Source organism: Serinus canaria, chromosome 1A, assembly GCF_022539315.1.
Source record: "Serinus canaria isolate serCan28SL12 chromosome 1A, serCan2020, whole genome shotgun sequence".
NCBI classification, from domain to species: Eukaryota; Metazoa; Chordata; class Aves; order Passeriformes; family Fringillidae; genus Serinus; species Serinus canaria.
This window is the reverse complement of record NC_066314.1, coordinates 28353246-28375055: the sequence shown is the minus strand read 5'-3', so window position 1 is coordinate 28375055 and position 21810 is coordinate 28353246. Positions and strand designations below refer to the sequence as shown.

Sequence of the window (21810 nt, the reverse complement as noted above, 5' to 3'; positions counted from 1 at the left end):
CCTTCCAATTTGCACCTATGGAAGAAATATAACATCGAGTTAAATGCCATATGACTCATCCTTTGATGTTTCCATAGAGCTTAAACACTGAGACCACTATGAGAACCAGGAGTGCAATCCACGTTGCTTAAAGAGTGTTGTTAGGTGCGAGCAACACGATCAAGGGCTGCAGACTCCAGCAGTTTAACAGACACCAAAAGCGCCCGTAACCTCAAAAGCAAAGGGATTTATACGTGTGCCTGGCTACTTCAGTGTCCTTTTAATGCCGGCCGCCGTCGCTTTGCCCTCTCCTTAGCCCAGAGAGCGGGGCTGCTTTGCTTTGGGAGCGCCCACCCCCGCCAGCCCCCTCGGGCGGCTAAGGGCTCCGCACAGCCGGCCGGCGAGGGCCCCGCACCGCCTTCTCTGCGGCAGTGTCCGGGTGACCGCCACGGCCGTGGGCAGCCCACCGCCACCACCGCGGGCCGCAAGCCCAGCCGGAACGGGCTCCATCTGTGCACCCCTCTGCACAGATCACCGGGAGGAGTTTTTAATTAACTTTCCGCGTCCCGCTCCCTGGATGAAACCTGGCGGCTTCAGGGCTCCGTCAGACCGAGGGAAACAGCGTAGAACCCGCCCGTGCGCTCCTGCTCCCCGTCCTTCCAGCAGGAATCAGGCCGCGCTCCCCGCGGGCTCCCCCACGCCCCCGAGCCGCTCCCAGCCGCGCCCCCCGCGCGCCGCCGCCGGCCCCGCCCCGAGCCCCGCCCCGCCGGGCCCCGTGCGCCGCCGGCAGCCCCGGCCGCCCGGCGATTGGCGGGCGCGGCGGGCGGCAGCCAATGGGCGCGGCCGAGCTCGGCCGGCGCCGTCCCGGGCGCGGAGCGGCGAGCCCCATTAGGGCGGGGAGCGCGCCGGGGCTCGGGCAGTCGCGGCGGGGCGGCCGAGGAGGCTCCGGGCGGTCTGTCCTCGGCGGTGTCGGAGATGCGCGTCTCCCGCCGGCGCTGACTCCGTGGGGCAGAGCCGGGTATCCGCCTCCCCCGTCGTCTGCGTGACGGACCACACCGCCTCCCGGGAATACGTCGCCGTGGTCCGGCAGCGCTGCGGGGAGGGTAAGTGGAGGCTCCCCGGAGTGACGACTGACGGACAGCTTGCGGCGGAGCGCCCGGCGGGTTTGGCGGTGCGCCGTCCGCAGCTGGCACCGTGCCGCTGGCGGCGGAGCGCTTCCCATGGTGCGGCCGGGGTCCTGCGCCCTGCCCGGCGCTTACATCGCCAGGGCGCGCCGGTGAGGAGCCGCCCGAGCCCGGAGCCGGCGGTCGTCACCGCCGCTGGCGCCGCGCCGTCCTGCGCGGAGTTGTCGGACTGCGGGCTCCGGAGAGCGGTGGGAAGCGCAGGGTGTCCCGCCGAATCCCGCGGCCGCTGTCGGGGGAAGGTGTCGCGGCGCCGCCGCCTCGCCGGCTCGGTGCGCCCGGCGGAGGGAGCGGCGCGCCGCGGTCCCCGGTCTGGGTGAGGGTCCAGATGTGGGAGCTCAGCTGTTGCCTGTCAGTGCGGGGCAACTGGCCCCTTCCAGGCAGCCTCCGCCCTCTCCCTTATCCTGAGAGAAGCGTCCGCCTCTGGGCGCTCCCCTGCCCCGAGCGAGGACCTTGGCGAGGTGGAAATCTCGGTCTGCCATCCCGGCGGCGTCTTCCGCGCTGTCCGCTTTAACTGGGGGTGCTCCCCACACCCACCCCTGCAACCACGGACCTCGCTGAAGTGTGTGCTTGTGCTTTCCTTTCTTAACGAAGAGCGCTCTGGAAGGGCGATGGATCGTCCGCGGGTCCCTTCTCCCAGAATATTTGTGCCCACCGCGGGATTTCAAACTCCAGCAGCCACCATTTACCAGTCGGCTGGGCTGAGCTCAGTCCAGACGCCTTTGCTGTGGTCCGAGCCCGCGGCGGCTGGGTCTGGCCTTTGGCAGGAATCTCTCACTGTACCCCAGCGGGGGTGGGCCGGGAAGACCAAATAAAGCACCCACCAGTACCGGTGTTTCTCAATGCTGTCAGCTGGAGAGCGAGGAAACGCAGCAGGGGGTATTTTACGGGCTCTCTGAGAAATGTTTGTACAGCGAAATTTAATGGTTAACAATGCATATTCCCAACACGCTAAAGAAAACCCAAAAAAAGGCATAAATAAATTACTAGCGTTATTGTTGCAAAATTCCCTGCGATCTTTAAACTACATGTTTTGCATGGTAAACTCTAGAGTAAGTACTGAGATTTTTCAAGTAGCGTGGGTTTTTTTTCCCCTTTAGCTGTAATTCTTGCTATTTCTAGGGGAAATTAAGGTAACTTGTACTATTTCTTTGCAAGACAGGTATATCACAGTGACTAGGTTTTCATCCCAAGACGTGAGTAGATCAGGATGAGCTTGGACAGGGAGTGGAAAGGAAGGGAGATGGAGAGATCCGTTACTCTGATGCAGTGACAGATCCTTTCATTTCTGCCTGCAGAGCCCCGGATGAGCCGGGCTGGTGCAGTTCTGCCAACAGCGCAGTTAATTGTGTCCTGTAAATCAAGGTCCATGGAGCTGCTCTCTTTCTGTACAACAAAAGGTTTTGTAATGAGTAAGCCCAGATCAGTCATATAAAAATTTTAACATCAACTGGGCAAGGTGTGTGTGTAAGGACCTTACAGGGTTAATAGCTAAACTATTAAGATTGGAGTCAGATGTGGGTGAAAGCAACAGGAGAGTCTGGTTTTTCCTAATATCCTGTAGTATGATAACTCTGAAAAAGGTAATTGTTTAAAAAAAATCTGTTTCAATTTAAGATTTATTAAGCAAGGAGAAACTTATGTAAACATAAGAATCCCTTTCTTGTTTGGAAAGGCAAGAAATGGCTAGAAATGTCATCTGAACTTAAAATCCACACATAGTTTGTAGTCTTTAGTGCATATGTGCAAGAATGTTATTAATTTCATTTTCAGCTAGCTTATTCTGTGTCTTAGAGGGTCTGGGGTGTTTAACTTAGGCCTTTGCAAAATGGCTTCTGTGCTTTTTTCTCCCCTAGCAAATGAGTTATTTCTAGCATTTAATAAGACTTGAAAATACAGGAGCAAGAGAAAGCAAGTGCCTTCCAAAGAAGGAGAAATGGAGGCTGTGGGAGGGGGAGTCAAGTTTTACTTACATATGTTATGAGTTGGGAATGTAAATTTGTATATAAAGAGAAGATCTGAAGAATGACTTGGCACACTAATGACCTGGCTTTTTGGAACTTCAAGAGTTTGGTCTGTCTCCCCCTATGGTTATAATAAGAGATTAAGCACATTTGGCATATTTAATTAATTAGCATATGAAAATAGGATGTCTTTTACTTTGTCATTGTTTTCCCGTGAAACTTTTCTATGCTAATGAATGTCTACATTTTACAGAATAATTTGCTTTGCTTCACATTATGCTTTTGCAGATTGGTTTGACCCTTTCTAATGCTGAAACCCTTTGTATCATAGCCTAAAAGTCCTTCCCCTTTGTCGTATGAATCTTGCGTAATAAATGTGATGTCAATTACTGCTATACACAGCTTCTAACAGGGCAGACTGAAAGTTGCTCTCAAATTGAAAGCTTCTATTTGCTTGGGTGCTATGTCTTAGGCATTCCAGAATTAATTGGATGTGCAGTGATGAATTTCATTTAAAACAAACAAACAAGCTGGGTTGTGTTTCTGTTTTCTGTGACTAGTTACCCTAAAGTAAAGAGGTCCCTGCTGCTGGGGTATAAAAGCATGCTCTGAAACATGACTTTTTATTTTTTAAATGTTGGGAAAGGTCACTTGTATTTCTGGGAAAACTGTTGCATGATACAAAATTGCTCTAAGAATGCTGGATTGAGATGGTTCCCTAGTCACCAAGTGGCTTATATCAATATTCAGTTTACCCCCTTGTATTAAGGTTTAAGCTTCAGTTTGGCCAGCACTGGTTTTTGCTTATGCTGTTTAAAGAGAAGTAAACTTGAGGTTAGCTCTAGCCATTAGTATATGCTTGGTGTAAGCCATGCAAGCTTAGGTCCTGCTCCTGGAAATGTTTACAGAAATGAGTAGCTTTTACTTGTGTGCTTAAATTGTTTGGATTAGGAGTTGTATAATGGGAAGAACCAGCTTGGAAGGACACAGCACAGCTATTGCTCATCTTTTCCTCCTCCTACCTTATGGCTGAAGAATGATGGGAAGAAACATGTTTTTCAAGTAATAGCCCACTGAAGTCATGGCATTTTTGGCAGAAATTCCCAGATAGACTATCAGATCAGTTTGCCAAAATTACATGCTTTTTTTCAGAAACAGCTCTTTGGCTGCTGGTTCATTGACAAAGGATATTTCCAGCTACTGAAGAAAATTTCACAGGTGGTCTGCTACAACTCTTCCTCTTTGTATTTTTCTTATTTATAATATTCACAAAATACATTATATATTTTTAGAACTAAAAGAGCAAGCATTTCACTTCTCAGCACAAACTGATAATATTCCTCAAGCATGTTTTTGTGCAAAGAGGGTTTTTTTTAAATGCACAAAATGAGTGAAGTGCTCATATGCAAGAGGTAAGAGCCAACACAAACATTTTTAGTATTTTTTAAAAGGTCTGTAAATGACAGCTTTTTGCTAGTTTACCTTTTCTTGGAACCCTGCCTGGAAGGCTTCTTAAAAGTTCTTATATATAGCCATAAGGTTGCTGAGTTGCTTTTCAAGATCATTATGAACCTATCAAGCCTGATGTTTTGCTAGCTAGTAAACCTGGGGTAGACAGTCTCTCAGGTTGACCTATCATTTCCAGTGGATTACACATCAACAAAATGCCAGAACTATGTTATTTCAGTTGTTCTGTACCAAAGTTGTGTACTCCTGTCTGAGGTCTGTGTTTGAAACATTGATTTATAGCACCTGATAGCTCTTGCTGTTCTGTCTTGTGTACTTCTCTCCTTCATTTTCTCTCTCTTCCCCTCTGTCCCCTCCTCAAGATGCAAGAGTATTATGGAGTGCTTGTAGGTTTATATCTGTAACAGATAAAGTTTCATTCAGTTGCCCCCCTTTTATCTAAGGACAGATTCTGCAGTTCGCAATTACCATCTTTGACTTTAGTAAGAATTTTTTTAAAATGTTTCCAGTTACACTCAATATTAACTTTGTGGAGTGGTTGCATACCAAGGAAGCATTTTCAGCTGCAATCCAAATACTGAAATATAATTGCTTGCCTTTAATAATAATAAACAAAATAATTTTGTTTCCTGTGATGTTTTTTGTAACCACCTTTTTGAGCTTGTTGCCTTTTAATCTTGCATCAAGTAACTCCAGACTTAATATTACATGATTCCAGAACTAGCTTCTCTGTCGGCAGCATGCCAGATCCTGTCTAATGTCTGTGTTAATGTGGTGTATATGAAAACTGACTTCTCTGTGGATTGGAACACTGATTTGTATAATTGCAACTGGCATGATTAAAAATCTGCATGTTAGTATCATGATGCTTATAATAAAACATACAGATTTTTTTTTTTTTAAGCAGGGTGATATTAGTTCCTTAAATTTTTTTTGAGAGTCTTCATTGTCCAAACATCTTTATTTCTGAATGAGTTTGAATGTTTAAAAAAGAAAATAAGAACATGTGTGCAGTTACGAATATAGTAATGTAGGCCTTGGATCGTGCTGCATGCTAGGACTGCACTCTTTTGTTCTGTAGGAAAGCTGCATCTTTTTTTCTCACTAGTCTTAAAAAGACTGATATGAAAGAATTGTCTCTGACTCTTTAAACGTATCTAGACAAGTGCCTCAAAAATTCCTCAAAGCACACATCCCTCCTGTATTCCTATGATCCCTGCTGGAGCCATGTAAGCCGCCTCTGCCACAGGCGCTGTAATTGTTCAGCTTTACCCGTTTTGCTGTCCCTGATGTCGTCAGTAGCAAAGTACACTCCTGTGACAGTGGTGGTGCTGGCTCAGCAGGAGGCTCTGCCGGGGCACCCAGGCACTCTTGCTCAACCCGTTGAGCACTTGGGCTTGCCAGACACTGCCCTCACCCATGGCCCATTTCGGTAGCAACAGAGACACACAATAACCACGGCAGAAATTGAAGGCCACCTTGTGCTTTCAGGTGTGGATCAACTTGTCTAACAGCAGTAAAACCTGACTTGTTTTCAAGTATGTTAAAAATTAGTGCATGATTAGTGAAGATTGTTTTTAAGGATCTCTTTTTGTAATCAAGCGTTAATCACCCAGAAGTTCAGAAGTGTTTATGTAAAGAAATTGCATGTGTTTGTGTGCATACTTTAGGATTAATGCATTTTTACTTTATTTCAGACTCTTTGCAGGAATTGGTATTTTCATATAAAAATTAAAGCTTCACATGCTGAGATGACTATTCAAAGTATGAATATTTATATACTTTAAAATGAATTTTATGGAGGCGCTAAAGAAATGTCTGAACCTTGTATATTTGCATCTCTATATACAAAGTGCTAAATAAATTATGCTAGGTCTAGAACCTCACTGGTGAATTGCAGATGTCTTTTGTAAAAGTGTACATATGGCTTTCCAAGATCTTTGAACTGTTTCCTCATCAGAAAGATGGTATGGATAACTTCATTGTGAGAGGGCATTTTTCCAGTCTTGTTTGCAAAGCATAGAGGATCTGTGTGGTAAATATTGAGTTTTCATTCATCCTTGGGCTGAAATGAGCTCATCATGTGCATATGGAATATGAGAAAAATATATACAAAGGATATGTTTATATTTAATAAAATTAATAGTATAAAGCAAGTGCAGAGAAACTTACAAGCCTAAACAGCTTGGCAGGCCAATAGCCAGCGAATGTCTTAGAGTGCTGCCAAACATGTAGAAAGCAGACCAGGCTCTCATCTGTTAAGAGGTACCAAAAAACTTCCAGCCTCATGAGGATGTTGTTTTCCCAGGATGCAGCTTTGTTCTGTTCTCTTAGCAGCTCACTGTAGGTTTGGATTTCAGCAGGTATCTGCTAGGAGGTACCAGTACTATTCAGGAGAAATGTGTCTCCCTAAAAAAAAAAACCCAAGCAGCTGTGTTACAGCAGCTCTCCACAGAGAGATCCCAGAGTCCCTATTTACAGGGTATTGGCCTCTTCTTGGGAGGCCCTGGGGAAGGAAGCAGTGTACCAGAGTAAGGCTGGAGAGAATGTCTGCAGGGTGAGAGGGAGGCCTATGTATTGCTGTTGTGCTCAGCCATGAGCTGCCATAAAGCTGTAGAAGTGCTCTCAGCAAAGGATGCTGCAGAGTAGATTAGATTACTGAGCTCGATGGTTTCTTTAGCTGTTTGTGAATCCAGTAACTGTTTGGTTGCACCCACTCTTTCATACAGCCCATCTGCTTAGACAGTACTTGCTGGGGGTTTCAGATGGTGAGAAGCTGAAGTTCAGTGGTCTAGGCTAATACCCCTTTTTGTTCTCAATATATGATTTCCCAGTTGCATAAAACTGTTGATTTCCTTCAAGAACAGCTTGCATGTTTTTAGAGTAGCTGTTAATATACTGAAATTGAGCAATGCATTTATTTGATTGAACTGAAATGACCACAGCGACAAACAGGCATCTGTTTCATTGCTGCAGATTTATTGCTTTTCAGATTTCTTTGCAAAATGTCCCCCAATACTCAGAGCTCTATTGTCTAGTTCTCAATCTGCCACCTTTTAGGCTGTAATTTTGGAAGATTGCTTTTTTAATGTCTCTCTGTCTGGTATTGTGCTGTGGCTGTTCATAAACATTTCTGACTTTCTTGTGGATGTCTTATAAGCCTGGAGCTGATGCTGTCAAGAGGTACTGACAATATGATGGCTCTTTCACAAAGGTGTACTTGATGGATTTATTCTAGGAACTGAGATGATACCAGGCTCATGGTCATTTAAGGCTTGTTTTTGTTTGTTTTTGGTTTGGTTTTTTTTTTTTTTTTTTACCTTTGATGCATAAGTCAGTGTTCAACATCTAAATGCTAAGCACAAAACAAAGTTGGATATTCAAGGACATGTATTTGTTCTTGGGTCTCTTTCCACCCTCTGAGGGTCTGTGGAAGGAGGCTTATGCTTTGAAAGAACACGTCTCATGAAGATCAGCAGGTACGCCTTCAATTATGCAACATTTTTTTTCTGCAGGTAGAAGTCATCCTCCTTTGTGCAATTCTCTGCATTTACCTTCATCCTGCTTTGTTGTGTACTAAATCAGCTGAAATCTAATGCAATTTTGAGTAGATAATCTAGACTTGTTTTTTAAAGGAAATTGTTGGCACATTTCCTGCTGAAGTGCTGGGGGGGTGAGTTAAAATCTGCTATGAGCTGTAACAGGGGTTGTGCACATGAGTGAAAGTGGGGAAAAAGCATTTCCAAACAGGTACAGTAATATTCTGTCACTGTTGGACTCTAAATAAATATGAATTACTTCAATCCTGCATTTCTGTGGTATATAAAACAATGAATTAAGTCTGTATTCCCTCTGTAAAATACTCAAGCTGTTTCCCTTGCACTATCACAGTGTTGTGCAGGCATACCTCAAGTGGAGATATAGAGATAGTTTGAAAATATTTGGGGGTTTTCTTGCGTCTTTGTTTTGAGTGAGCTTCCCCAAATCAGCCCAATCAGTACAGAACAGTACAAGGACTATGTTTGTGCACAGTGGGGTGGTGAAAGAGGAGCTTCCTAACCACATGCTGCTACCAAGAGAAAAAAAAGCCTAGAAAAATATCTACTATAAAGCTGTAGCTTCTGTTCTGCTGTACCTCCAAACCATGAAGTGATTTTGTCATCTATGTCATATGTAGGACTTTGTCTGACTTGAATTCCAGTCTGAAGTGTTACTCTTTCTAACCACTGTAATGTTAGTTGTGCAGATGGTCCTGAAGAGTTTTGGAAGATCATCTGCTTGGGCTTGGGTATAAATGATCACTGGGGCACTGTTTCTGGTGATGGATATAGGTCAGATATCCACTTTCTAGCAATGGAAGGTCTATGTCTTCCACAGACAAAATGGTGAGCTCCTCATTTTATAGAATAACTGTAGGAAAATACAAATCAATGATGTCTGTGTGAAAAAAATGCAACAGTTCTCTCTAAATGTTTCCTTTTTTTTAGAAGCCTGTTTACTGACTGGGCTTCTGACTTACTAATATCAGTCCCAAGTCTTAAAAAAAAAAAAAAAAGACACACAAACAACAAAACCCCTGGGTAAGCTGTAAGTTCTCTTCTTCCCATCCCCCAGCTAGAGCCTATTTGCCTGCCTTTGCCTGTGTACTCTATCGGTTTCACAGTTCATATACTTATGTTTTTTTAAAATCTCCCCCTGCACTCTGGTGGGGAACATGTCTGCTGTTTCCTTTCAAGCACACAAGGCTTGATTCTCCTCTCACAATGGCATAAATTGTGAAGAACTCCACTTGAAATCAATGGATGTAAAGACATGTAAAATGGGGTGAGAGAAGAGCCCAGCCTCTGGTTTCTATTTTTAAGTGAGTCTGGTTAACCTAAAATTGTTCAATGTGCCACTGTGACTTTAGTTTGTAGATATCAGTTACTATGCTTGTTACTTTTTGTACATAATGTTTCATTTTCATATATAATACATCACAGCTAGTACCCCTAATCAGGATGCGTATGTCTTTAATTTAATACCTTGGTACTACTACGTCAGTTTTGGTACATAATAAGTAATATGTATGGTAAAGTACTTACCTTACTAGAGTCAGATCCTGCAAAAAGTCTGGGGGATAGCTGTATTCCTGTGCAGGCCCCAAAGGAAAAAAGGCTGGATTGGCTCTATCTCTACAACTTAAACTTTGTGGTTTTCTCTTGCTTCAGTAGTTCTAATCTGTGAATCTTGTTCCTCATTATGCAGGTTCAAAATACTAATTCTATATAAACAATACTTCCTTAGTTACTGTTGTTTTTTCCTGTGCTTGTGAAGTGTTCAGATCCATTCTTATATTTTGTACATGCTCAAGAACTTATTATAACTTTAAATTTTCTCTGAACAGTGAAGTACTTTGCAAGAAGCCTGGAATATCCACACACAGTTTTTTCTATTGCCCAAGTTTTGGTGGTTGTTCACATTTGTTTATTTTTTGGCAATGGATTATGGTCCTTAATTACCATCAGTAGTCAAATAACTGAATGAGATTATACAGCAGTGCTGTAAAAACTGTTCATGGTAGCTGTGATCTGTCCATGTGTGGATATCTTTGAGAACAGTCACCTCATTCATTAACCAGTGCAACAGACTCCAACTTTATTTAGTTTTTGAAATTAATGCAACCTTCTCTACCTAACTGAAACATTGCTTTGACTGCCTCTTTCTATAGTTTAAAAAATGCCCATGAAATAGTTGGCTCTTGTAATGTATTCAGACTCGGAGTAAATTTATTTGCGTATTTGAATTTTTGTTTTCTGCTTGAATAGCAAATCATGGGTGTCCACAAGACAATCTCTTTAAATCTGGAGTACACTTAGTATATCCCTTAAATTTTATCTCCAATTTTATTATGATGAGGGTAAAAACCCTGTGGTGTTTACCTGTTAAGTCATTGAGCTTTCCCCTTCCATAAAGTCAAGAGGTTGCCTAGCTGGTTACGTGGTGGCCTTTTGTATCAGGGGCAGCAGATGTCATTGAGTTTGCTGTGCTGCACTGGTTGGAGTGATGCAGATCTCAACATTCAGTGTGGCTTTGCAGGCACAGAAGTGATGTGGAACTGGCTTCTGACCCCTTGACTACAGTTATTAATTCCAGTAGTGAATTATTCCTTGTCCCTGATAGGTTTTGCATGACTTACCACAGGGAAAATGGTTTATCATAGTGAGTTAATTGTAGCTTTAACTGTGGCTTTTTTGAAGGGTAGCTGTCAGACAGGGAGGTGGCATGGTGGAGACCAAGATGTGGTGTTAAATTGCTGCTGTGGTCATGAGCAGTGGTGCTTGTCCACATCGATGTGAGAATGGTGGGGGCAGAAAAGGGTGTTTGATAGGGACAGGTGTGCTTGTCAATTCAATGTGCTTTTCCTGTCTGGAAGCTGGATACGTCTCAGCTTTGTTAGGTAGAGCCATCCTTGTTGTGAAGTAGGGAACTGACAGCCTCCCAAGTGCAGAGATGTGCAGGTGATCTTCCTGATGACAGGCTTTACTCATGTTTATTCTTATTCTGTCATACCGTTTTGGGGGCATTTTAGAGCTCTTCTGAAAGTTACAATTGCAGAGGTTGCAATGCATGTCTGGAACAGAAACTACTTTTGGTAGTATTTTCAAGCCTTAGTTGGTGTACAAAAGTAATTTCTGGGTACAAAGGAAACAAAAGGTGATGTGGGGTGATGTGGTTAGAATATGAGACTCTGTAGGAAAATTAGAGCTCAGCTTGACCCAGCAATGGGTCAAATTAAATTCTTTAACACAGACTGGTATATACAGCGAGCTTGCAGAAAGACTGAAATCTTACGAAGCACCCTGTCAGGTTTATGGATGAAGTGGCTTCTATTGGAAAAGATATGGGAATAGAAGAGCATGCTTCTGGCTCTGTCATTAGTTGTGGTGGTTAACAACAAATCAAAGATAATAGCTTGTAATCAAGTCAATGGCTTAAAGGCTCTGAGGAAACTTAAGACTTTCTGCCTGTTGTGAAACTGGTGATGTGAGATGTGACCTCAGGAAATGGAGATGGTTTGGGCGATCCAGAGCTTGAATCTGTTTATAGGTACTTTTGAAGAGTTGTCACCACAAAAATACAGAGCTGATGGTGCGATGCATCTGCAAGACAGAAATCTGTTCTGGAAGCAGCAATAAGCCCAGAGTAAATCTTAGAGATCAGTCCTTCTTGTAAATAATTCCAGAGCCATTTGCTTGCAGTCTTGATTTGTATGTAAGTATGCTAAAAGCTGTGACTAGTGTATAGTTCACTACCTATTCCAGCCATCTTTAAAAGCTATCTTTTTTCACAGAGAAGCTTTCTCACAAGAGGCCTCAGATGGATGCTTGGCACCCCTGCCTTTTGTGGCAGAAAGCAAAAATGTATGGGATCAGAAGTCTGAGTAGATTAATTCTTCTGTTCAGTTACAGGTCCATGTCATTGTATACACAATAAGAAAGTGTTTAAAGCCCTTTAAGAATATTCATGTGTTAAGGACAGAAGTGTGTGTGGTGGGGGAGTAAAGCAATATTTTAAATAGTGCCAGCAGGCTCTAACTTTTTATCTGTGTCCTGTTTAAGGAAAGTAAAAATGACTGAAAATTGGTATGCTGTGGAAGGCTGCATAGAAAATATATATTTCTTGACATCCTTCCAAAAGTACTATTTAAAGACAGTTTTGCAACATTGGTGTCTTAGCAGCATTCTGGTAGCCTCAGTTTTCTTTCCCGTGGAACAGTTCCAGCTCTCACTTTCAAATTAGCCTGTTGTGTGATACCTTATGAAACAAAGTAGATATCAGGAGGACACGCTGCAACACTGTCTAAATTTGACCCCAGAATGCACACAGCTTGGTACAGCTATGAATTTTGTCCTTAAGAAACATTTTGGAAAGCACCTGATCATGTGTGCAGATGCTGCACCTGTACCACCATGGATGTACACCAGGCACACCTATATAAGATCCACGTCTCCAAAGCTGAAATGTTTGTGTAGCTGCTAGGTGAACACTGAAAGGTGCTTTATCAGCATGGAGGGCAGAGCATACCAACCTGAGGTGTACATGGTTATCAAGCCATTGCTGTGACCGCTTTCTGCAGGGAAAATGCTTGAGAAAAGTCACCGTGAAAATGTATAGATGAGACATATATGGGATTAATGTACAGTCCTGGGCATTTTCACTTAAACGCTAAAATATAGGGCTTGGGTTCTAACTACACTTCTGGCTCTGCAAAAAAAAAACCAGACTGGTGTGACAATGCTTGCCTCACCTCTCTTGCAGCTGGTGACTCCAGGGAAAAGTAGGGTGCTGCAGCTGGGAGGGTAGCAGCCAAGGCTGGTCAGGTGAACACCAAGTACAGACTCAAAGATGGCAGAAGATGTACTGGTTAACTGGTGGGGTATGGAAGGCTCAGGTGTTGGTTTTAGGGCTCTGGCTGCTATTAATGTCCAGTGTCCTCTCAGTTCTGGTGGAAAAAAGGCCATGTGCTGTTCTCTCCTTGCCTGGAGGAGGTGCAGTGGAGTTGCAGCCATGGAGTTGGTGTGACTTGTGGTGGTGGCCTAATGCAGAGCTGAACATAAAGTTGCTGAATTGTAATAGAATGGTTTGTGTTGGGAAGGACCTTAAAAATCATCTAGTTCCAACCCCCTGCCATAGGCAGGGACATCTCCTACTAGACCGTTTGTTCAAAGGCCCCTCCAGCCAGGCCTGGAACACTTCTGGGGATGAGGCATCCACAGCTTTTCTGGACAGTATGTTCTGGTGTCTCACTAACTTCACAATAATGGATTTCTTCCTAATACAGAATTCAAAGCTACCCTTGTTCATTACAAATCCAATACCCCTTGTCCTGTCACTGCATGCCCTTGCAGAAAGTCCCTTCCAGCTTTCTTGTAGGCACTGGAAAGCTGCTATAAGGTTTCCCTCAAGGCTTCTCTATTCCAGGCTGAAAAACCCCAGCACTCTCAGCCTGTCTTTGTAGAAGATGTGCTCCAGTCCTCTCATCTTCCTGGCCTTCCTCTGGCCTCCCTCTGGCCTCTCTCCAATATGTCCATATCCTTCCAGTGCTGGGGACCCCAGAGCTAGATGCAGCATTCTGGCTGGGTCTCACCAGAGAGGTGTAGAGGGGCAGAAACCGCTCCCTCAGCCTGCTGGCCACGCTGCTTTCATGCAGCCCGGGACACGTTTGGCTTTCTGGGCTGCGAGCACACGTTGCTGGGTCATGTTGAGCTCCTCAACACACCCAAGACCTCTTCAGGCCTGCTCAGTCTGTTCTCTGCCCAGCCTGTACTTGGGATTGCCCTGACCAGGACATTGCACTTGGCTTTGTGGAACTTCATGAGGTTTGCACAGATCCGCCTTTCAATCCTGTGTAGGATGAGGTTTGCACAGACCCACCTTTCAATCCTGTCCTTCTGGCTGTCAGCCCTTCTCCCCAGCCCGTTCCCTCAGCGCGGGGGCGGCCCCGCCGCACGGCTGGGCCCCTCCCGCGCCCGCCAGATGGCGCCCGTGCACCGGCCCGGCCCGGCTGATCCCGGGTGAATCCCGTGCGCCGGCCCGGCCCGGCTGATCCCGGGTGAATCCCGTGCGCCGGCCCGGCCCGGCTGATCCCGGGTGAATCCCGTGCGCCGGCCCGGCCCGGCTGATCCCGGGTGAATCCCGTGTGCCGGCCCGGCCCGGCTGATCCCGGGTGAATCCCGTGCGCCGGCCCGGCCCATCCCGGCACGGCTGATCCCGGGTGAATCCCGTGCACCGGCCCGGCCCGGCCCATCCCGGCACGGCTGATCCCGGGTGAATCCCGTGCGCTGATCCCGGCCCATCCCGGCGCCGTGCCCGGCTGATCCCGGGAGATGATGCCAAGCAGCTTTGCCGGGTGCGAGTAATGGAGCAGATCGCTCGTGCTTTTCTGTCTGTGCTTGTGGCACTGGGAGCGCATCTGCCTAGCTGTGTTTTCAAGGCTGAAAGTATTTCAAGTGCTGATTCGCAGTGGCATCAAAAGGAAAGCTTTTTAATTTCTCTCAAATTGCTTTGTATGAGTGATGTTTAAATGGTTTTGAAGGACAGAGAGCAATCTCTCCATGCAGAAAACCCAGAGAACTGGCTATTTTTGCTGTCCCTCTGCTTGCTTTGTTTCTGTTAATTTGCCACTTTTCAAAATTATACCGAAACCCAAAGGAGAAGGGAGCAAGCCTAAAGGTCCCAGCCCATATGCTGAAAGATCTGCATAGATGTTCCTCTTTTGGCATGACATCTTGCTTCATGTTTTCTGTTGGGAGGAGATGGACATGACTTTTAGGTAGAGCTGGAGAACTCTAGCCCCTCTGGTTACCCCAGCTGGCTGGAGGGTACGGCAGGAGTCCATCGGGCTGTGGCACTCCGTGCTTGGAGAGTGAGCTCTTCCTCACCAGGTTTGCTGTCCCCAGAAGAACCTCTGGCAGCTCTGGATGTGTGGTGCAGCTCCATAAGAGTGCAAGGGGTCCGAGCACGTAGGTGGAGGCAGGAGCCTTCTCACAACCACTCCACAAGCACCAGACAAATGAAGAAATCCAAGCACTTTGATGTGGTTCTGTAGGCCCCTGGTAAGCTGCCCAAACTAGTTTAACCAGGCCCAGAGGCAGAAGAGGTAGGAAGAAATGGGCTCTGCTGAATAGCCAAAGGAGCGCTTCCTTATCAGCCTCATTCCTGGGGAGCTTTTGCGCTGGAGTGAGCCTGTCCCAAAGGTACAGGAGTGAGATAGGCCTGCCTGAAACTGAAGGAGAAATCTATTTTCTTATTAATCATGAGGAGGCCGTGCAGGATCAGTAACTGTTGGTTCTCCTTTTGAAGGAAGGATGGGCAGGTGCTAAATTCAAGTCTGCAGAGTAATCCTCCTTGGGATGCAGGCTGTGACTGTCACCACATCCCACTAATGACCTTAGGAGGGCCCAGATGGACTGGGGCCTCAAACAACAGTGTCCACATCTTTCCATGGTTGCAGGGTGACCCTCAAATAAGGAAGGGATGTGACTCACCTGGCAGACAAGAAAGGCTGACAGCCTGTGCAGCCTGCAGCCAGGTTTGTGGATCAAAGCTGTCAAGCACCCTGAGCTGTGTGTGTGGTGAGCCCCTCCACCTCGATTAAGCTAGTTTAACAGCAGAAGAATGGATGAAATATTCAGTACTGAGAAAATTTTCTGCCAAAAAGAAAAGGGGGAGGAATTGCTGGCACTGCAGAACTTGGGCATCTGGCCAACTTGACCAAAATATTCTTTAAAAATAAGATGGTGGTTTCTCAAAATTTTAGGCATGTTGTTTGAGAGTTTTCAGCTAAATCCTTGTAAATGTTATCCTGTTAACATGAAGCTTTATAGACTTTCTGATGGGGCTGTGAGGCAGAGGTGCTAATAGTGAATCACCTGAATGGCAGGTGTTGAAGCCATTCTCAAATAGACCAGAAGGCTTTTCTTTTTTTTTTTTTCCCCTAATCTTCTACAAATACTGATTAGTTCTACAACAAACAAGACCTGTCTCCTTCTGTAGCCATCTTCCCATAGGAGAAAGAAAACATTCTTTCAGGAGTGGTGGGTTTGGGTTTTTGGTGGGCTTTTGGTAGGTTTTACTTTATTCTTTTGATTCCTTGATTCCAGTCTTGGGAAAGGAAACCCTTGGTGGTAAATAATTGCGTTAGGAACAAGCAGGATCGATTTATATGAAAGAGCCTTGTTCAGCAATTCATTGCTTAATTGTACAGTGGACTTTCTCAGGACTGTTTTCTGGTAATCATCCAAGTCCTTCAGCTCTGATACCTGTAAACAATTAGCATTCTCCCACATGGCACACAAACACTTGATCAGTGTTTAACAAGATATTTGTGTGTGGCAGCAGTTTAACCTCCTTAAGGAGTCTTCTGTCCTCCTTCTGCCTTTTTCTTCCACAGTCTTTCCTCCCAGTTACTGGTGCATTCAATTTATATACAGATTTTACATACAGCTGTTTATATGTGATGCTGCTGTCTTCTCTGTCCTGAGAGCTGTAATTGCATAAAAAATTTCAGGTTTAATCATATATCTCTAGTCATCCTCTAATGTTCACACCTGCTTTTCAGTTTGTTACAGGGGTAAGCTGCTGATGGAAACATGATGTTCCCCTCTCTCATATTGGAAAAAATGAAGTGGCTCCTGGGCCTTCTGTGAGGTTCCTTTTATTGCTGTCCTCCCCTTGGGTTTGAGCAGATTACAATGCTACTTGCCTCTGGACTGGCCAAAAGCACAATACGTGGAAGCAAGAATTACTATGAAATGTACCTTACCCAGGATGTAGCTTGGCCATTGGGTGACATGGAGTTAGACCTGTGGTGCTGAACCTCTTATAAGGTGTTAAAATGGATTGAAAGTCAACATATAATGAAAGACTCTTAAAAGTACATTTCTGAATCACAGGACATACTGATATGGAATATGTACAAATGAGAAAACTCTGGGAACTACTTCTTAGCCAGTGGTGAAGGGTAAGTAAGTCAAAACAACCCCCAGCTGAACAGTAAAAGTGGTTGACTCCTCTGTGCTTCTACAAAATGGAAGGGGGTCCTAAACAACAGCTTTCTTTGAGTGAAGCATTGCTCAGCACTGGTGCTAGTTTTAATGTGTCATGATGAGGCATGAAAATTGCATTGGAAGAGTTCTATGTGCTGCAGTACTGCTTTGAAAAAGGACCAAACCCCAAATTTGTGGATGTTGTTGCATTGCCTTCCAGTTTTCATGAGGTAATGTGCTGGGGTCTCTCTCTAGCTGGTCAGAGTGACCCCGAGAAAAGTTCGAAAGTCTCTTTTCCCAGCCCGGTGCTTGAAGAAGGAGTCAGGGCTCTTCATTTTTTCGGTCTCAAGGTTGTTTATTGCATCTTATCTATAAAATTCTTTCTCCCTGTCCAGCCGAGATCCGTTCGGTAGGACAGTCAGAGGCACTCTGCCCTCCCCCAGGGCGGTGTTATCTTTATATACTACAAACTACGTGTACAATATTTACAATCATTTTCCAATACCTATCATCTACACTAGACAGTGAGTTTCTACTTTAGACCAATCTAAAAGTGCCAACATCACCAGACAAGATGGAGGTAGAGAAGAAGAAGAAAGGCTAGACACACCCAAATCCCTCCATCTTGTCACCAGAAACCCCTATACCAAAAATCCTAAAACCTACATTTACACTCTGTGAGTATTTTATTTTTATATTATCTAAACTGCCGTGACTTTTATCTCTTCATGTAAAGGTGTTGAGTTGTTCCATGGTTCGTACTCGAACCCACTGGTGTTCTAGGCTGTGTGCCAGGGTCTCTGAGCCCCCTGGCAAGGGTCCCAGGAAACTCCAGACTCCCAGAGGTATGTCCTGAGTTCCGACAGTAATGCACAGCCTGAAAGATGTGTTTACAAAGAACAACTTTTAAAAATGTACTGAAGTAGAATAGAAACAGTGTAGTGGCATCTGAGATGCCAGTCCTTTGAACATTAGCTGCAGCTGAAGCACTTCAGGATTCGATGTGTGATGTTTGTAATTCTCTTGGTCTTCAGCAACCTGTGCAAGAAACTGACTTCAAGGATCAAAGTTACCCATATTTTGCACCACAAGATTGTGAATAACAACTAGCTAGCAATTTACCCATCAACAATATTTATTTGTCAATAAAGACCTTCAGAACAAGGGAGAAATGGAATTAGCTCTTTTTTAACAGCTTTTTTGTTCTTATAATGACTAAGGTTTCTTAATAACAATGCTTTGCATTTAAAAGTAGAGATACTTTTATTTGGAACTTGGAATATGTAAGTCTTACTGCAAGAACTACCTGTATGTTTTGTCTGACTGACCATTTCTTATTAATTACAAAGCTAGAAGCAGATTGGGTTGATAAGGCATAACCCTGAAGCTGCTTCCTGTACATGATCCTTAGTGTTTTCTAAATTCTTTCCTTATCACATCTAATCATGTCTGGCATCATGATACATGCCTTCAGGGGATGACAGGCTGTGCTCCTGTGGGATTTTTGTTTAAGTCTTCTGGTGTAAATTTTAGGAAGCTTCTATTGACTAGGTAACACTTTCAGCTTGGGGATAGCATGCTGTCTGTACTCTGGCATGTAAAGACTAGTACAGGAATACAAAATTTTGACATCACAGGCAACAATCTGAAGTTGATATTCCGTAGTTCAATGTTTGTGCTCTGACCAGAGCGAGCTAATATTTTGCAGGATTGTTAGTTCAAGGAAAGCCTAGTGAAGTAAAAAAAAATTCATTGTTGCTTCAGTCTTAAAAAAATTCCTCTAAAAGGTAGACAGCTTTTGCCCTTCACTGAAGCCTGAACTATATATCAAAGAAATTTCTTGAAATAAGACCAAATGCACTGAAAAACAAGTGCAGGGTGGTTTTGGGTTTTTTTCTGAAAGCTCAAGTAAGTTCACTGAAGGGCTGATATTTCATCAGTGAGTACTTCTGGCAGCTGTCTCCACACAGCACCTCTTTGCCTCCTTAAACCACTCCTTTAATAAAAACCTGAAGTATCTCCTATCCCTTACTGTAGAAAGTACAGCTCTGTGCCACTACCTGGGTTTTTTTGTTTTTTTGATTTGTTTTTTTTTTTTTTTTTTTTGGTTTTTTTTTTTTTTTTTTTTTGTAGTTTTGTAGTTTTGGTTTTATTGTAATAGGACTGAATTCATTTGAAGGACCTAGTTTATGGGTTTCTCTTGTGAAGCCACCATGTGTTGCATCAAGGCAGCACCTGAACAAAATGGTTCACAGAAGTATGTAGTATCACTGGAGAACCTAGCTAATAAAGCAAAATGAACATCTAAAACACTGAAAAAGACCATCCTCTGTAGCATGTCCAGCTCACAGTTTCTTAACTTTTCTAAGCTGATGTTTCATGAAGGCAACTCTTGGGCAAATTCATCCTGTATAAAAATAATCACTTAGCAATTCTGTACTACTGCTGCCAGGTCTTTGGAAGCTGCTCCCTTCAGACCAAAACAATGTTTAATCAACCATCTGCACACAAACGAGGCAAAAAATGTCACTTTAAAAAAAAAAATCCATTGTTTTTCCTAAAGTGTTCATACTCAATTTAGAGTTAATGCTTAAGCTGTATCTGGTCATCTGACTTGTTTTTGACTTGTTCAATAAAAGGTTACTGCACTATTGCTATGGAATGCTTTAAATTGTTGGAATGGAATGACATCTGACAAGTATCAATTATTTGGCAGATTTACAAAAGATTATGTTTATTCCATCAAAAGCACATGTGTTTATCTATACTTTAAATTTTAAAGAATTGAAGAATGTAAAGTTATTTATTCTTATGAGTAGAGTCTGTCAGGAGGACATTTAGAAAATTAAACTTCTTATATAACAAGTCTCATTTCCATTTAAAGTATTGCATATGTTCTTTCCTATTACTGGTTAACTGGGTCCATGCATGGGTCTGCTCTTCTCCCACTCAATGTCTTGGGTCCTGGATGATTAGAGTGGTGAATACAGAAGAAAAATGGTACTCAGGGGAGCACAGGAAGAATGCAAGAGGTAAAGAATCTGGAGAGATAGAGAAAGGAAAGTAATTACCATATCTATTTTTCAAACAGTCCCTCCTTTCATTTGAATAGTAGGAAGCTTATAGTGACCCACTACTGCTGTTAATGAAATGGCAGTATAGCTCTGACCTGAGTGGGAGTTCTTCACTTCAAAGGATAACTTAAGTAGGGTGTTGTACTGATCAAGAGACAAAGTTATTTTATGAACAGTGCATGCACATCTCTACCACCTACTGGTTTGCTTAGAAGAGCAAATACAAGGACATCATGCTCAAAAACATTAAAAATTCATTTTAATGGAGAATGACAGTGCTGTAGTGCTTGAAGTAGGTTCTCACCAAACTGAAGTAGCCACCACATTAGGTGGGAGAGTATAATCACAGTTGTAAATCATCAGTCTTCACACCCATAGACCACTGGAAAATTCAGGATTGGACACCCAGATTTACTTCATCATTCACACTTATTTGTGTAGGTCAAATGAATGCAAATCCTATGAGAGAGCTGATGTAGTTACTGTGTTACCTGTGTAGGAGAAAATACAAATGTACAATTTTCTAAATTGTACAGAAAGGACCTCTGAAGGCCAGTTGACCTAATCTTCTTTCAAAGCAGGGTCAGCTGAATTCAGACCACGCTGTGTCAATGAAGCATTTGGAGTTCTGCAGCATGCAGTGGGTCTCTTAATAAATAAACCAGTATTTCTATGAATTGTATCTTTATAAATTAGAATGCCTTTAGTAAATTACATGTTCCAGCTGGAAGAATGGGGATAATAGAAAAATGCAGGTTTTTCCCTGTGTGTACAGTTACTCTTTGAAGCTGCAGTACTGCATCATGATCAGTTGCAGAGTATGTTGACCTGTTTGACTGGCTTCCTTCATTCTTGGATGCCTGGTTGCTGAAGTACCTTCAGGGTGACTTAGTGGCACTTGAGTTACTATATTGCTGTTAGATCAGATTAAGATTCAAGTAACCACTAAGTTGCTTTTCTTTTGAAAATACCTTGTAAAATATTAATTTTGAAGCTGGATTCATTAAATATAGTCTTTGCGTTGCTGTTTAGACATGTGATATGTAAGTAACGGGCATTTGGGCTTTGTCATGTTAAAGCATCTTTCTTGTTATGTGGGACAGCAGACCCTACTCATTCATGGCTCGTGAATGGTCAGGGATTTGTTCTTGAAATGTTTATAAAACCTTCAGGAAGTTCTTGAGAAACAGCTGCTTGTGAGTACCAGTCCAGGGTACTTCCGGAGGAATACATAAATAAAAGGCAATTAAAATTTTCATCTTTTAAATCTGCATGATATGAAAGAAGGTGGAGAAACTGGTCATTCTGGATGAGTAGCAATCTTGCAGCTGAACTTGAGCCTCTTGGGTTTGTTTTGTTTTTATATTCTGTATGTTTGCATCTTGCTCCCTTGCAAGTACCTGAAGTTGCATGTTTGTACCCTTTCAGACAAAATTTTTATGAGTGTGGATTCCTTCTAGGTAATTTGGTAGTGAAGGGAAAGTTTGATAAGTCATAGTTATGCTTAAAAGAACAACTCTGAATTTTTGGATGCCCAAAGATCTGTTTAGTGATTTAGTGGCAATTTGATTTGGGTTGAAGGTTATTGTGGTGGCTGTCCTTTCATTCCTGTTGG

At 43.7% G+C, this 21810-nt stretch overlaps 1 protein-coding gene across 1 annotated transcript in view; it reads left to right on the top strand.

Moving 5' to 3' along the window:
- Positions 1-879: 879 nt before the first annotated feature.
- PRICKLE1 (prickle planar cell polarity protein 1) overlaps positions 880-21810 on the top strand; it is a 66542-nt gene continuing 45611 nt past the window's right edge. Inside the window, exon 1 of the mRNA XM_030237754.2 lies at positions 880-1082. The gene's annotated coding sequence lies outside the window, so the exon portion shown is untranslated. The remainder of the gene's footprint in view (positions 1083-21810) is intronic.